This window comes from Pecten maximus, chromosome 19, assembly GCF_902652985.1.
Source record: "Pecten maximus chromosome 19, xPecMax1.1, whole genome shotgun sequence".
NCBI classification, from domain to species: Eukaryota; Metazoa; Mollusca; class Bivalvia; order Pectinida; family Pectinidae; genus Pecten; species Pecten maximus.
In genome coordinates, this window is record NC_047033.1 from 26,129,735 (window position 1) to 26,147,358 (window position 17,624).

General features: G+C 40.4%; 1 protein-coding gene across 2 annotated transcripts in view; it reads left to right on the plus strand.

Moving 5' to 3' along the window:
* The window catches only part of LOC117317254 (calcium/calmodulin-dependent 3',5'-cyclic nucleotide phosphodiesterase 1A-like), a 163,721-nt gene that overhangs the window by 35,943 nt on the left and 110,154 nt on the right, over nucleotides 1–17,624 (plus strand). The gene's annotated exons all lie outside the window — the stretch shown is intronic.

A 17,624-nucleotide genomic window follows, 5' to 3' on the forward strand; every position in this document is an offset into this window, starting at 1 on the left:
ATACATGAATTTCTATTAGTGATACATACATTTCTATTAGTGATACATACATTTCTATTAGTGATACATACATTTCTATTGGTGTTACATACATTTCTATTAGTGGTACATACATTTCTATTGGTGTTACATACATTTCTATTGGTGATACATACATTTCTGTTGGTGATACATACATTTCTATTGGTGATACATACATTTCTGTTGGTGATACATACATTTCTGTTGGTGATACATACATTTCTATTGGTGATACATACATTTCTATTGGTGATACATACATTTCTATTGGTGATACATACATTTCTATTAGTGATACATACATTTATATTGGTGTTACATACATTTCTATTAGTGATACATACATTTCTATTGGTGATACATACATTTCTATTGGTGTTACATACATTTCTGTTGGTGATACATACATTTCTATTGGTGATACATACAATTCTATTGGTGATACATACATTTCTGTTGGTGATACATACATTTCCGTTGGTGTTACATACATTTCTGTTGGTGATACACACATTTCTGTTTGTGATACATTTCTATTGGTGATACATACATTTCTATTAGTGATACATACATTTCTATTGGTGTTACATACATTTCTGTTGGTGATACATACATTTCTATTAGTGATACATTTCTATTAGTGATACATACATTTCTATTGGTGATACATACATTTCTATTGATGATACATACATTTCTGTTAGTGATACATTTCTATTAGTGATACATACATTTCTATTAGTGATACATACATTTCTATTAGTGATACAAACATTTCTATTGGTGATACATACATTTCTATTAGTGTTACATACATTTCTATTGGTGATACATACATTTCTGTTAGTGATACATACAGTTCTATTAGTGATACATTTCTATTAGTGATACATACATTTCTATTGGTGATACATTTCTATTAGTGATACATACATTTCTATTAGTGATACATACATTTCTATTAGTGATACATACATTTCTATTGGTGATACATACATTTCTATTGGTGATACATACATTTCTGTTGGTGATACATACATTTCTATTGGTGATACATACATTTCTGTTGGTGATACATACATTTCATTTGGTGTTACATACATTTCTATTGGTGTTACATACATTTATATTGGTGTTACATACATTTCTATTGGTGATACATGAATTTCTATTAGTGATACATACATTTCTATTAGTGATACATACATTTCTGTTGGTGATACATACATTTCTATTGGTGTTACATACATTTCTATTGGTGATACATACATTTCTGTTGGTGATACATACATTTCTATTGGTGATACATACATTTCTGTTGGTGATACATACATTTCTGTTGGTGATACATACATTTCTATTGGTGATACATACATTTCTATTGGTGATACATACATTTCTATTGGTGATACATACATTTCTATTAGTGATACATACATTTATATTGGTGTTACATACATTTCTATTAGTGATACATACATTTCTATTGGTGATACATACATTTCTATTGGTGTTACATACATTTCTGTTGGTGATACATACATTTCTATTGGTGATACATACATTTCTATTGGTGTTACATACATTTCTGTTGGTGATACATACATTTCTATTGGTGATACATACATTTCCGTTGGTGTTACATACATTTCTGTTGGTGATACACACATTTCTGTTTGTGATACATTTCTATTGGTGATACATACATTTCTATTAGTGATACATACATTTCTATTGGTGTTACATACATTTCTGTTGGTGATACATACATTTCTATTAGTGATACATTTCTATTAGTGATACATACATTTCTATTGGTGATACATACATTTCTATTAGTGTTACATACATTTCTATTGGTGATACATACATTTCTGTTAGTGATACATACAGTTCTATTAGTGATACATTTCTATTAGTGATACATACATTTCTATTGGTGATACATTTCTATTAGTGATACATACATTTCTATTAGTGATACATACATTTCTATTAGTGATACATACATTTCTATTGGTGATACATACATTTCTATTGATGATACATACATTTCTATTAGTGATACAAACATTTCTATTGGTGATACATACATTTCTATTGGTGATACATACATTTCTATTAGTGTTACATACATTTCTATTAGTGATACATACATTTCTATTGGTGATACATACATTTCTATTAGTGATACATACATTTCTATTAGTGATACATACATTTCTATTGGTGATACATACATTTCTATTAGTGATACAAACATTTCTATTAGTGATACATACATTTCTATTAGTGATACATACATTTCTATTAGTGATACAAACATTTCTATTAGTGATACATACATTTCTATTAGTGATACATACATTTCTATTGGTGATACATACATTTCTATTAGTGATACAAACATTTCTATTAGTGATACATACATTTCTATTGGTGTTACATACATTTCTGTTGGTGATACATACATTTCTATTAGTGATACATTTCTATTAGTGATACATACATTTCTATTAGTGATACAAACATTTCTATTAGTGATACATTTCTATTAGTGATACATACATTTCTATTGGTGATACATACATTTCTATTGGTGATACATACATTTCTATTAGTGATACATTTCTATTAGTGATACATACATTTCTATTAGTGATACAAACATTTCTATTAGTGATACATTTCTATTAGTGATACATACATTTCTATTGGTGATACATACATTTCTATTAGTGATACATACATTTCTATTGGTGATACATACATTTCTATTAGTGATACATACATTTCTATTAGTGATACATACATTTCTATTGGTGATACATACATTTCTATTAGTGATACAAACATTTCTATTGGTGATACATACATTTCTATTGGTGATACATACATTTCTATTGGTGATACATACATTTCTATTAGTGATACATTTCTATTAGTGATACATACATTTCTATTAGTGATACAAACATTTCTATTAGTGATACATACATTTCTATTAGTGATACAAACATTTCTATTAGTGATACATTTCTATTAGTGATACATACATTTTTATTGGTGATACATACATTTCTATTAGTGATACATACATTTCTATTGGTGATACATACATTTCTATTGATGATACATACATTTCTGTTAGTGATACATTTCTATTAGTGATACATACATTTCTATTAGTGATACATACATTTCTATTAGTGATACAAACATTTCTATTGGTGATACATACATTTCTATTAGTGTTACATACATTTCTATTGGTGATACATACATTTCTGTTAGTGATACATACAGTTCTATTAGTGATACATTTCTATTAGTGATACATACATTTCTATTGGTGATACATTTCTATTAGTGATACATACATTTCTATTAGTGATACATACATTTCTATTAGTGATACATACATTTCTATTGGTGATACATACATTTCTATTGATGATACATACATTTCTATTAGTGATACAAACATTTCTATTGGTGATACATACATTTCTATTGGTGATACATACATTTCTATTAGTGTTACATACATTTCTATTAGTGATACATACATTTCTATTGGTGATACATACATTTCTATTAGTGATACATACATTTCTATTAGTGATACATACATTTCTATTGGTGATACATACATTTCTATTAGTGATACAAACATTTATATTGGTGATACATACATTTCTATTGGTGATACATACATTTCTATTGGTGATACATACATTTCTATTAGTGATACATTTCTATTAGTGATACATACATTTCTATTGGTGATACAAACATTTCTATTAGTGATACATTTCTATTAGTGATACATACATTTCTATTGGTGATACATACATTTCTATTGGTGATACATACATTTCTATTAGTGATACATTTCTATTAGTGATACATACATTTCTATTAGTGATACAAACATTTCTATTAGTGATACATTTCTATTAGTGATACATACATTTCTATTGGTGATACATACATTTCTATTAGTGATACATACATTTCTATTGGTGATACATACATTTCTATTAGTGTTACATACTTTTCTTTTGGTGATACATACATTTCTATTAGTGATACATACATTTCTATTAGTGATACATACATTTCTATTAGTGATACATACATTTCTATTGGTGATACATACATTTCTATTAGTGATACATACATTTCTATTAGTAAAACATACATTTCTATTAGTGATACATACATTTCTATTAGTGATACATACATTTCTATTGGTGATACAGACATTTCTATTGGTGTTACATATATTTCTATTAGTGATACATACATTTCTATTAGTGATATATACATTTCTATTAGTGATACATACATTTCTATTGGTGGTACATACATTTCTATTAGTGATACATACATTTCTATTGGTGGTACATACATTTCTATTAGTGATACATACATTTCTATTAGTGTTACATACATTTCTATTGGTGATACATACATTTCTATTGGTGGTACATACATTTCTATTAGTGATACATACATTTCTATTAGTAAAACATACATTTCTAGTGGTGGTACATACATTTCTATTAGTGATACATACATTTTTATTGGTGTAACATACATTTCTATTAGTGATACATACATTTCTATTGGTGTTACATACATTTCTATTGGTGTTACATACATTTCTATTAGTGATAAATACATTTCTATTAGTGATACATACATTTCTATTAGTGATACATACATTTCTATTAGTGATACATACATTTCTATTAGTGATACATACATTTCTATTGGTGTTACATACATTTCTATTAGTGATACATACATTTCTTTTCATTTCAGTAATAATTACCATAACTTTAGTATGCATATTCATCACTTACACCCATCTTTGTATCCCCAAAAAACAAGATTCAAAAATCCCGCCCTCCCTACCGTCACGTGACCTGTATCTTAATGATTACGCAACAGAGTGATCTCCCATCCTCTTTCCTTTATGGCGCTTGCTGATAGCTGACGGCTCATAGTTTGTGGATATCCCGACATTGTTATTTAGCTGTTTGTTTTGACTATTTGGTCAAATTTTGGCAACGCTTGTTTGCTTTTTGCCCATCTCCCCTTTTGTGTTGAGTTACATACATTTTGTATATACATATTTTTGTTTTGTGCCGTTTTCGGCCGGTGTTTACATTCCACGTGTGCGGGCGGTGTACCACGTGGTCCGCCATTGTTTTGCAGTCGCTGTCGTTTGTAAATCGCCGGTCTTTGTTCGGCCGTTTGTAGCAGTTTTTCGTTGTTTTTTTTTGACATCGTTCCTGTTTTACACTGCATGTAAAGTTCATTCTTGTTTACGTACGTTGTATGTTTTAGTTTGTTTTTTACGTGTTTGTTGTTTTTTGAATACAAACGTCGTGTGCTAGTAGGTAGTATGTCTCGTTCGGGACTACGACGGGGTTCGTCTCATGAGCGTTCCTATCTCTACGGAGAACGGGATTCTAATGAGATATGTTCCCTTGATCGTTCCGGTCATGAGGATTTGCCGTGCGTTACTACTCAGGACGAACCTCATGACGGGGTTTCTCTAGCACCTGGGCGACCCTCTTCTTCCCGTAGGAAGGATTCGTCTTTATCTTCCGGCAAGAGAGGGAAGCATGTTAAGAATGTTGCTCCCGGCTCTGAGTCGGTTGTCAACTCTGTTGTTCCTATCTCGGGAGCTCCCGTGTCGTCGGGTTCTTCTCGTGACGGGAGGGTGGTCCTTCCCATTCAGGAACTCCCTGGAGTAGGGGAGGGACATCCCGACCCTGGTTTAACTCTGCCCAGGGTCGAATTGGCTGACAATTCCCGTAAGCTTTCGAGCTTGCCTTTGGGTAGGGAATTTCAGCCGCCGGTCACTGGTTTGGTCAGTGATCTCGGCAATCCAGGTGGTGTTGTCGATGGGGGCAGTTTTGATGCAGGGCCTGTTCCTCCGAGTTCAGGTCCAGGGGTTACGGATTTTCTTGCGGGATTGTCCACTTCCACTGGGGTAAGGGATGCGCAGCTGTCTTATTCCTGCATCAATTCTGGTCCGGCTTTTCATCCTGGCCAGTTACCCGGCCCTGGTCCTATTAGGTCCAGCCCGGAGTGTGCTGGTTCGGGTTTCCCAGGGGGTGTTCTCCCACGGGAGTGTTTTGCTGGACAGGCGACTGGGTTCCAGGCGCCGTTTCCCTCTGGTTCAGGGTATAGGGTTGCCTGCGGGCAACCATCCTCGGGCCACCCAAACCAGCCTGCGGATGGTTTTGGGTATCGTCAGCATCCCGGCAGTTGCGGGCCTAGCCCGCACATGTCCGGGTTTCCACCTGGTGGGAGTGGTGGTCCACCCATGTCTTTCGGACTGGGTGGCCAGCCCCAGTCTCAGGCGGGTCAGTTTGACCAGTTCTGGGGTCACTCCCAACCCGCGGGACCTTTTCCATTTCCTCAGGGATATGGTTTTAACCCTATGGCTTTTCCTGCTTGGAACCCTTGGGGTTTGGTCTCCCCCTCACGGAGACGTTTTGGCAGTTCCGCTGACCCCCTCCAGCGCTCTGCTTCTTCGGGGGCCACTGTGGCCGGTCCTAAGAAGGTTTGCCGCACCGTGCGGACTCGTTTGTCTCCGGGTCCAAGGGCAGGGCTGTGACTTCTAAGTCTAAGCCTGCAGCCACGGTTGTTAGGCGATCTGCACCTAAACGCCGTTTTGTGGAGCCCCTTCAGGATTCTCCTGAATTGGTTCCTATGGCTGGCCCGTTCCATGCAGTCGAGACTTCATGTCCCGCTAGTGTGGAGGCTATGGACTGTGAGGACGCGGGTATGGCAGATGAGGAGGATGTCGTTCATCTCTCTCCTGGGTGCTCGGACATAGACGCTGGTCTGTCCGGGTCGTCTGATGACGATCCTCTAGGTGGGGATTCCCAGGATGAGGGTGACCCTGAGGCTGCTGAGGCTGAGGCCCAGCACGTCTTGTCCGGTATGCGGGCCCTTAGGGCCGACGTTTCCCGGATTCTCGGGGAGAAGGTTTGCCCACCTCCTTCTGCGTCATCTATCCCGGAGTCCACCACCCTTTTGGGTTCCTTGGTGGCTCCTAGAGCATCCGCCCAGTCGGACCGCTCTCTGCCAGAAGGCACTATTGTGTCTTCAGCTCTGGCCACTGCCCAGTCACGGGTTCTGGAGAAGAATTCGTCTTCAACCCGTACGCCTGGGTTTGCTGGGTTGCAGCTCAGTGTTGGTGACCTGTCTGAGGTTCATCCCTCTGACTATGCCACACATGATGGCCTGCTTGTTTCTCAACCAGCTAGACTGGAATCGAGAGAGCTGGCGGCTTGGCCCGGTAAGTCAGTGGATCAGGTGGTGTTTGGATCTAAAGAGCACCACAAGATGGAGAGACTGCTGCGTCTTTCCATCCAGATTCTGTCATATATAGACTTTCTGACAGTTTGTCTGTATAGGGTTTCCGATGTGCCTGAGGGTCGGATTTCCGAGACAGAACAGGCCGACATCCAGGACAGGATGACCTCTGCCCTGAACGGGGCATTGAGAGCTCTGGCAGCCTTGCAGGTGTCTTTGCTGGTCAATGTCTTGTTGGCTAGGCGTTTTTCAGTTTTGAAAAACCGCCCGGTCGATGAACCTTACCGCTCCCGGTTGTTGACTGCCCCCTTCTCTGGGTCCACTCTTTTTGGAGGGTCCCTTCCTTCTGTTCAGAAGGATTTGAAGGAGGACTCAGTCGCCTCAGCACTTTTGGTGAAGAGGATTCAGGCTGAGAAGGCCCGCACCTCGCAGGGGTCAGCGCCTCCTAAGAAGAAGGCAAAACCTTCGGCTACGCAAACTTTTGCTCAGCCAAAGGCGAAGCCTTCCTTCAAGGGCAACAAAGGGAAAGGTAAGAAAGGGAAGAACCCTCCTGGGGGTAAGAAGAAGAGTTCCTGACTCTCTTCTACCCTCCTTGGTCCTTTCAGACGAGGAGTTTGTACGGGAGGAGTGCAGTCCTCCCGTTTCAGATTCCGGTCCGTCTCTCGCAGGATTAGGATCAGGCTTGGCAGACGACTCTCTTGCTTGGCAAGGGCTCGATCTGCCACGGCCAGATCTTCCTGTGGGGGGACGTCTATCCGCCTTCCTCCCAGAGTGGAGGGAGATCACGGAGGACGCCTGGGCCTTGTCTGTGGTCAAGGAGGGGCTAGGCATTCCGCTTTTGCGGGATCCGCCGTTAGCGTCAAGGCCAATCTTTTTTCCTCCTCCCGGGGATCCAGGAAAGGCTTTGGCTCTCCAGGAGGAAGTAGGGACCATGCTTGTCAAGGGCGCGGTCGAGGAGGTACCTTTGGCGGAGTGCACCCCCGGCTTCTATTCCAGAATGTTTCTGGTACGGAAAAAGTCCGGGGCGTGGCGCCCGATCATAGATCTAAGTGCCTTCAACAGGCACGTAGATTCTCCTCACTTCAAGATGGAGACTCCTCGGGGCATAATCGCCTCCGTGAGAGATGGAATGTGGGCCACTTCAATAGATTTGAAGGATGCCTACTTCCACATCCCCATCAAGAAGTCGGCACGGAAGTTCCTCCGGTTCACTTGCAACGGGAAGGTCTTTCAGTTCCGGGCCATGCCATTCGGGCTCACGACTGCACCTTTGGTGTTTACCAAGCTGCTGCAGGTGGTCGTGGGATTCCTGCATTCTCGGGGAATAGATGTTCACATCTATTTCGACGATTCCCTCATGCTTCACCTAGTGAGGAGATCCTTGTTGCAGGACACCCGATTGGTCCTGAAACTCTTCCTAAAGGTCGGTTTCATTCCATCCAGGGAGAAGTCGGAGGTGACCCCATCTCAGGATTTCGTTTTCCTGGGAAACCGTTTCAACACGGTTCAGGGCATTGCCCTTCCACCAATGGAGAAGTTCGAGAAAGCCAGGGATCTCGCCCTGACTTTCATCGGCTGGTCTCGGGTCCAGGTGCGTTGGTTTCTCAGTTTCCTGGGATTTCTCAACTCCCTGGCAGATGTGGTCCCCTTGGGGAGACTTCACATCAGACCTCTCCAGATGTTCCTTCTTGGCAATTGGGTCCCTTCGTCAAGGGACTGGGAAGCTTGGATTCCTCTGGACCAGTCGGTCAAGGAGTTTGCCCGTTGGTGGACCCTTCAGGACAACGTTCTCCGTGGGGTTCCTTTGTCCAAGCCCGTTCCCACTATGACCCTGTTCACGGATGCTTCCATGACGGGTTGGGGGGCGTACCTCGACGGGCATTGCCGGTCGGGGGAGTGGTCTGGGGAACAGCTCTCCGAGCACATCAACGTGCTCGAGATGAGGTCTGTTCTATTGGCATTGCAGTCTCTTCGGGGGATCTTGCAATCCAAGGTGATTTGTGTGGCTACGGACAACTCAACAGTTGTCGCGTATCTGGAGAGGCAGGGGGGTACCAGGTCCCACATCCTGTGTGCCCTCGCTATCCGTGTTCTTCTTCTGTGCCAGGAGATGCAATTAACTATCCTTGTCAAGCATCTTCCGGGCAGATTGAATGTGTTGGCGGATACTCTGTCCAGGCGCCGCCAACCGGTGTTGACGGAATGGCAACTGAATCCTTCGATTTTCGAGGGAGTCTGTCAGGTGTGGGACAGACCTCACATAGATCTGTTCGCCACATCCCTGAACAATCAGTTGCCAACGTTTGTCTCTCCGGTTCCAGATCCGAGGGCTTGGGCCGTGGACGCTCTATCTCTGGACTGGGAGGGGATGCATGCTTATGCATTCCCCCCCTTCAATTTGGTGGGCAGGGTGTTGCAGAAGTTTCGGAAGCATCATTGCTCCCTGCTCCTGATAGCACCCCTGTGGCCGAGGCAGCCTTGGTTTCCGGAGCTTTTGTCGTTTCTGGTGGAAGATCCTCTGATTCTCCCACTCAGAACGAATCTCCTTCGCCAGCCTCGGTCCAGGACGATGCACTCTCGTCCAGAGATACTCCACCTTCACGCGTGGAGGCTATCTCAGGAGGCCTCGCTCAGGCGGGCTTTTCTAGAGACGTGTCAGCTCGCATCGCTCGATCGATTAGGTCTTCCTCTTCTGCCGTCTACCAATCAAGATGGAAGATTTTCTGTGATTGGTGTGTCGGCAGGAAGGTTGATCCGGTCAAGGCATCTGTACAACTGATTGCTGATTTTCTGCTTTGGTTGTTCAGAGATCGCAATCTTGCCCCGGGCACAATTGCTGGTTATCGTACGGCGATAGCCAGTGTGCTTTCCTTTCAGGGTAGATCAGAGGTGAGCTCATCCTCTTCTCTATCTGCCCTGATTAGGGGGTTTGGGTTGGACAGACCTAGAATACGGCAGTTGGCTCCTCAATGGAATCTGGCTCTGGTGCTCGATTCTCTGACGCGTGCTCCTTATGAGCCTTTGGAGTCGGCCACCTTGAAGTTTCTTACTTTCAAGGTGGTGTTCCTCATCGCCTTGGCTTCTGGTCGTAGGAGAAGTGAGATCCATGCTTTGTCCTCTCACCCCTCTTGCCTCCGTTGGGCTAGGAACTTTTCTGCCGTGACCCTTCTCACTGATCCTGCCTTTTTGGCTAAGAATCAGGTTCCTGGTTTCTTGCCTGAGCCTATCAGGATCCCTTCCTTGCAGGGCTCAATGGGTTCTGTGGAGCGGGATAAACTGCTCTGTCCCTGTCGGGCACTTAGGTTTTACCTTGAGAAAACCAAGGGGGGGCGGGGTACTCGATCCCGGCTTTTCTTGTCCATCAAGCAGGGTCAGCAGGAGATCTCCTCCCAGTCCATTTCCAGATGGATCTGTCAGGTTATCAAGTTTGCTTATGACCATTCTGATGATCAGGTTCAGGCTCGTTACAAGGTGAGAGCTCATGAGGTTAGGGCCCTTGCTACATCATGGGCTCTTCTCAATGGCTCCTCCTTTCAGGATGTCATGTCCGCTGCCTTCTGGCGTGGGCAGAATACCTTTACAGATTTTTATCTCCGGTCATTGGCTTCGCATTCAGATGGGTTGTACTCTCTTGGTCCGGTGGTGGTGGCACAGTCTGTGGCTGTGCCTCCACAGTAATCTGTAGGGTTTTTTAATTTATCATGCGATCAGGCATCACAATGGTACACCTGCTCTGCATACGCGGAGGTAGTTGCCATTTTTTAATCATTGTCGGCAAAAATTGGGGGGTTCTTGAACCTATTTATCTCCCTACCTACCTGGAGTTGCGTCTGGGTTGCTGTGCCGTCGTTATGGGCTGCCTGGCTTCGAGTCTCCACTACGGTAAGACGAATTCGCATACTAAAGTTATGGTAATTATTACTGAAATGAAATTGAGGTTTTTAAAGTAAAACCAATTTTCATGAGGTAATACTTACCATAACTTTATGGAGTCCCACCCTTTTATTCCTCCCCTTAACTCATTATCCTGGCTGCCCATGTGGCTCCATAAAGGTTTTTGAGGATGGGAGATCACTCTGTTGCGTAATCATTAAGATACAGGTCACGTGACGGTAGGGAGGGCGGGATTTTTGAATCTTGTTTTTTGGGGATACAAAGATGGGTGTAAGTGATGAATATGCATACTAAAGTTATGGTAAGTATTACCTCATGAAAATTGGTTTTACTTTAAAAACCTCAAATTAGTGATACATACATTTCTATTAGTGAAACATACATTTCCATTAGTGATACATACATTTCTGTTGGTGATACATACATTTCTATTAGTGTTACATACATTTCTATTAGTGTTATATACATATCTATTGGTGTTACATACATTTTTATTGGTGATACATAAATCTTGATATAAACATTGAACATACATTGATATTTGTATTCTCAAGTTCTATTAGAGTATCATACATAAATTGTTTTTCATTGTTGCGAGATCATATGACAAATATGTATGTTGTCTGGTTATTGAGTACTCCATGATTCTATAATAAATCCCTCAACATCTCTCTCAATCTGACATCCTGTATCCATATATAAAACCAACCCAGCCCTGGTGCAGTTTTAAATCTGGTGGTTTGTTTATCTTAATTGTCCCAACACAATGAGACCGCATCATACATCATTCACATCATATATTATTCAGCCATTAGAAATAAATAATAACAAAAGGGTATTGTAGTGATTGCTTAAAATGTCAAATCAGCAGACTTCAATCTTTACGGTATTGATTGATGGGAATGTACAACCTTGGTGATGGCAGGTTTGACCTTGGAGTTGATTAGCCGTTATTATATAAAATCAATGCGGAATCCCACAAACTTAAACTTATAGCAAATGAGAAGTCTGAATGTTTAGTTATCTTTTATACAGACTGTTCTCAGGCAATTTACTAGGTAATTATAGAGGGTTAAGTTAACAAATAACCATTTTCAATGTTGAAAATTTTATCACCTAATTGCAACAGGTAATATAGTAATCGGTTTTTTATTCTTATTTCCTATTTTTTTTAATTATTTTTGTAAAAAAACTATTTTGAATATTAGATACAAGTTGAGTTTTTAGAAATTTTTTATGAAAACGATTTCAATTCTTGCAGATCTGATCATAAAGTCTGGTACTCATAACATCACAATCATATATCAAAACTAATTTTTCATTGTGCTCCACATTGTTGGATAAAGGGAAGTAACTCTTTATATCTTATACATCCGTATATTCCTCTGGGTCTTGCTCAGCTAGACTTATATATACCGAGCTCAAAACATTATACAGAGTCTGTGTCATGAAATGTCTCCCCATTTATAGGCATCAAATAAACATTTTGATCATTTTTGGTATAAATTTAAAATTATTTTTTCTGCCGGTTGCTAAGCTCATTCTCATTACCTGAGTATATTGTGTAAGATTTGAAGCTCTGCTGGTGAGCTTTAAGGTTCGCCATTACTCAACTGGGGGGGGTCGCGATGTGGTCGAGTGGTTAAGGTGTCCCGACACTTTATCACCAGCCCTCCACCTCTGGGTTGCGAGTTCGAAACCTACGTGGGGCAATTGCCAGGTACTGACCATAGGCCGGTGGTTTTTCTTCAGGTACTCCGGCTTTCCTCCACCTCCAAAACATGGCACGTCCTTAAATAACCCTGGCTGTTAATTGGACGTTAAACAAAAACAAACAAACAAATAAATTAGAATATACATGTATACATATATTTTTATGTTCTTTTAGAAGTTATCACATATGTAGAAAAGTTAAGAAATGGTTTCTCAGTAAATTATTGAGTAAATGTACTTAATATCGTATTTGTAGTATATTTCTATGCCCATCTTACTTGCATGATTCGCCTCCTGAATTTCCATTTACTTTAATCCCCTAGCATCACTGACGAGTCTTAGAAGGATATAATAGTTGTATGATTCCCCTAACATCAGTGACTAGTCCTAGAAGGATATAATAGTTGTATGATTCCCCTAACATCAGTGACTAGTCCTAGAAGGACGAAACAGTTATTTGATGTCCCTAACATCACTGACGAGTCTTAGAAGGATATAACAGTTGTATGATGTCCCTAGCATCAGTGACTAGTCCTAGAAGGACGAAACAGTTGTATGATGTCCCTAACATCACTGACGAGTCCTAGAAGGACGAAACAGTTGTATGATGTCCCTAACATCACTGACGAGTCCTAGAAGGACGAAATAGTTGTATGATGTCCCTAACATCACTGACAAGTCCTAGAAGGACGAAACAGTTGTATGATGTCCCTAACATCACTGACGAGTCCTAGAAGGACGAAACAGTTATATGATGTCCCTAACATCACTGACGAGTCCTAGAAGGACGAAACAGATGTATGATGTCCCTAACATCACTGATGAGTCCTAGGAGGACGTAACAGTTGTATGATGTCCCTAACATCACTGACGAGTCCTAGGAGGACGTAACAATTTCCATCCACAATTGGACCCCCTTGACATGTGCTTCCATTCAGACCAACAAGTGCACTTTTAAAATATGAGTTGATATACATGTATCTAACTTTTTTTGCAAAAATGTTGTTTAAGAACTTAAGTGGATACAGTATCATTGAATTTACATGTAAAGTTGTTATTTGTTTAATCAGTATTTTATACAACCCTTGAAATACTGAGAACTCTTTCTTGTAGAAAGTTCTTGAAAATATTTTGCACTCCTCTGCAGTTTGAAAAATCTTTGAAAAGTTTAAACTGACTTCAACTCAAAATAAGGCATGAAATTCTTCCTAAATACCCGTAGGTCAGCTTATTTTAGGTGTGTACCTCAGTGTGTCATCCTGATTTACCTAGCTGTTCTTAACAAACACAACCTCAAAGTTGTGAGTGATATGTTAAATCTACCCATCCAGGCACTTAAAGCTTTTCATATTGCAGACAGAATCTATTGTAGTGGCCGAGTGGTTAAGGTGTCCCGACACTTTATCACTAGCCCTCCATCTCTGGGTTGCGAGTTCGAAACCTAAGTGGGGCAGTTGCCAGGTACTGACGGTAGGTCGGTGGTTTTTCTCCAGGCACGTCCTTAAATGACCCTGGATGTTAATAGGACTTTAAACAAAATAAACCAATAAACCAAACTATTGTAATCATGAACAGAATAGGACAACTTTAAATTCTGAAACTGCTGTTTTAAGAGCATTCATAAAGTTCATTTTTAATTTTTTTTTTTTACCTTTATGAATTTCCTCTCTTGCCTTTCAATGTACATACATAAACACTTCAGGCTTTTAAATGTAGCATTACCTGGGAGTTTTAGATGGACAAAAAACAGCTGAATAGTGTAGTTTATTCGTTTTTGGCTCTACTCCATCTTACTCTCAATTTGTATTGAAAGGTGCATGTCTTTTGTACTTCCAATGACTAAAGGGGAATAACTCTATGTTTTTCCTTTCCTGTACAATGTTATTGATCGTAAGGTAATTTCGTCAGTGATCAATATATTCCCAGATAGGCTTTCCCTTAACCAGTATGATGTTATGTTTTGCACAAAAACACTACAGGCCGTGTTCTACATCTCTGTCATATACAACCAGCGCTTCATTCTCCGTCTTCAAGAAAAAAATCGATCCTGATCTCTGGTCAGCAATATTAGTGTAAGCCATGTCCCCGATTCCTTGTCACTGTGTTGGCCTTATTTGGTAATAGGTATCACAATTTCCTGTACGAAGGTAAAATCCTGTCAAATCGTAATCATTTAGTGATCATCGCTGTACCGTTCGCTTGCCTAATGATGGATCAACCAATCCTGCCAGCATATGCTTGTTAAGGCAAAGCAGACAGTTTTCTTTTAATCTGAATCGGTTGGCAATCAAATCTGCATAGATTCATGAAGTGTTGAAAGCTTGCAGACAGTTAATTAGCCTGGCTAGTTTGGCAGCTTCACATTTGTGATATATGGTTGTTTAATTTGTGGCGTCACTAAATTTTGTAATTTTAATGTACGTAGGGTTAGCTGTGGTACTCAGTAGTCAGAACATAGTTATATTGTATCACTATACAATCAAACCTGCCTTAGAGGTCATCTGTATAAGAAATACCTATAAATGCCACCTATATCAGAAACACCTAGCTGTCTATCAAGGCCATCTGTATCAGAAGTACCTGTCTATAAAACTCACCTGTATCAAAACACCTGTCTATAATGCTTAAGTCCATCTGTATCAAATATACCTGTCTATAAAGGCCGTCTGTAACTGAAACACCTGTCTATAAAGACCATCTATATCAGAAACACCTGCTGATTAATGCCACCTATATCAGAAACATATCACTATAAAAGCCACATGTATTAAAACACCTGTCTAGAAAGGCCATCTGTATCTGAAACACCTGTCTATAGAGGTCACCTGTATCAGAAACACCTGTCTATAGAGGTCACCTGTATCAGAAACACCTATCTATAGAGGTCACCTGTATCAGAAACACCTATCTATAGAGGTCACCTGCATCATAAACACCTATCTATAGAGGTCACCTGTATCATAAACACCTGTCTATAGAGGTCACCTGTATCAGAAACACCTGTCTATAGAGGTCGCCTGTATCAGAAACACCTGTCTATAGAGGTCACCTGTATCAGAAACACCTGTCTATAGAGGTCACCTGTATCAGAAACACCTATCTATAGAGGTCACCTGTATCAGAAACACCTATCTATAGAGGTCACCTGCATCATAAACACCTATCTATAGAGGTCACCTGTATCATAAACACCTGTCTATAGAGGTCACCTGTATCAGAAACACCTGTCTATAGAGGTCGCCTGTATCAGAAACACCTGTCTATAGAGGTCACCTGTATCAGAAACACCTATCTATAGAGGTCACCTGTATCAGAAACACCTGTCTATAGAGGTCACCTGTATCAGAAACACCTGTCTATAGAGGTCACCTGTATCATAAACACCTGTCTATAGAGGTCACCTGTATCAGAAACACCTATCTATAGAGGTCACCTGTATCAGAAACACCTGTCTATAGAGGTCACCTGTATCAGAAACACCTGTCTATAGAGGTCACCTGTATCAGAAACGCCTATCTATAGAGGTCACCTGTATCAGAAACACCTGTCTATAGAGGTCACCTGTATCAGAAACACCTGTCTATAGAGGTCACCTGTATCAGAAACACCTATCTATAGAGGTCACCTGTATCAGAAACACCTGTCTATAGAGGTCACCTGTATCAGAAACACCTGTCTATAGAGGTCACCTGTATCAGAAACACCTGTCTATAGAGGTCACCTGTATCAGAAACACCTACATGTATCTATAGAGGTCACCTGTATCAGAAACACCTGTCTATAGAGGTCACCTGTATCAGAAACAACTATCTATAGAGGTCACCAGTATCAGAAACACCTGTCTATAGAGGTCACCTGTATCATAAACACCTGTCTATAGAGGTCACCTGTATCAGAAACACCTGTCTATAGAGGTCACCTGTATCATAAACACCTGTCTATAGAGGTCACCTGTATCAGAAACACCTGTCTATAGAGGTCACCTGTATCAGAAACAACTATCTATAGAGGTCACCTGTATCAGAAACACCTGTCTATAGAGGTCACCTGTATCAGAAACACATGTCTATAGAGGTCACCTGTATCAGAAACACCTATCTATAGAGGTCACCTGTATCAGAAACACCTGTATATAGAGGTCACCTGTATCAGAAACACCTGTATATAGAGGTCACCTGTATCAGAAACACCTGTCTATAGAGGTCACCTGTATCATAAACACCTGTCTATAGAGGTCACCTGTATCAGAAACACCTCTGTATAGAGGTCACCTGTATCAGAAACAACTATCTATAAAGGTGACCTGTATCAGAAACACCTGTCTATAGAGGTCACCTGTATCAGAAACACCTACATGTATCTATAGAGGTCACCTGTATCAGAAACACCTATCTATAGAGGTCACCTGTATCAGAAACACCTGTCTATAGAGGTCACCTGTATCAGAAACACCTATCTATAGAGGTCACCTGTATCAGAAACACCTGTCTATAGAGGTCACCTGTATCAGAAACACCTGTCTATAGAGGTCACCTGTATCAGAAACACCTGTCTATAGAGGTCACCTGTATCAGAAACACCTGTCTATAGAGGTCACCTGTATCATAAACACCTATCTATAGAGGTCACCTGTATCAGAAACACCTGTATAT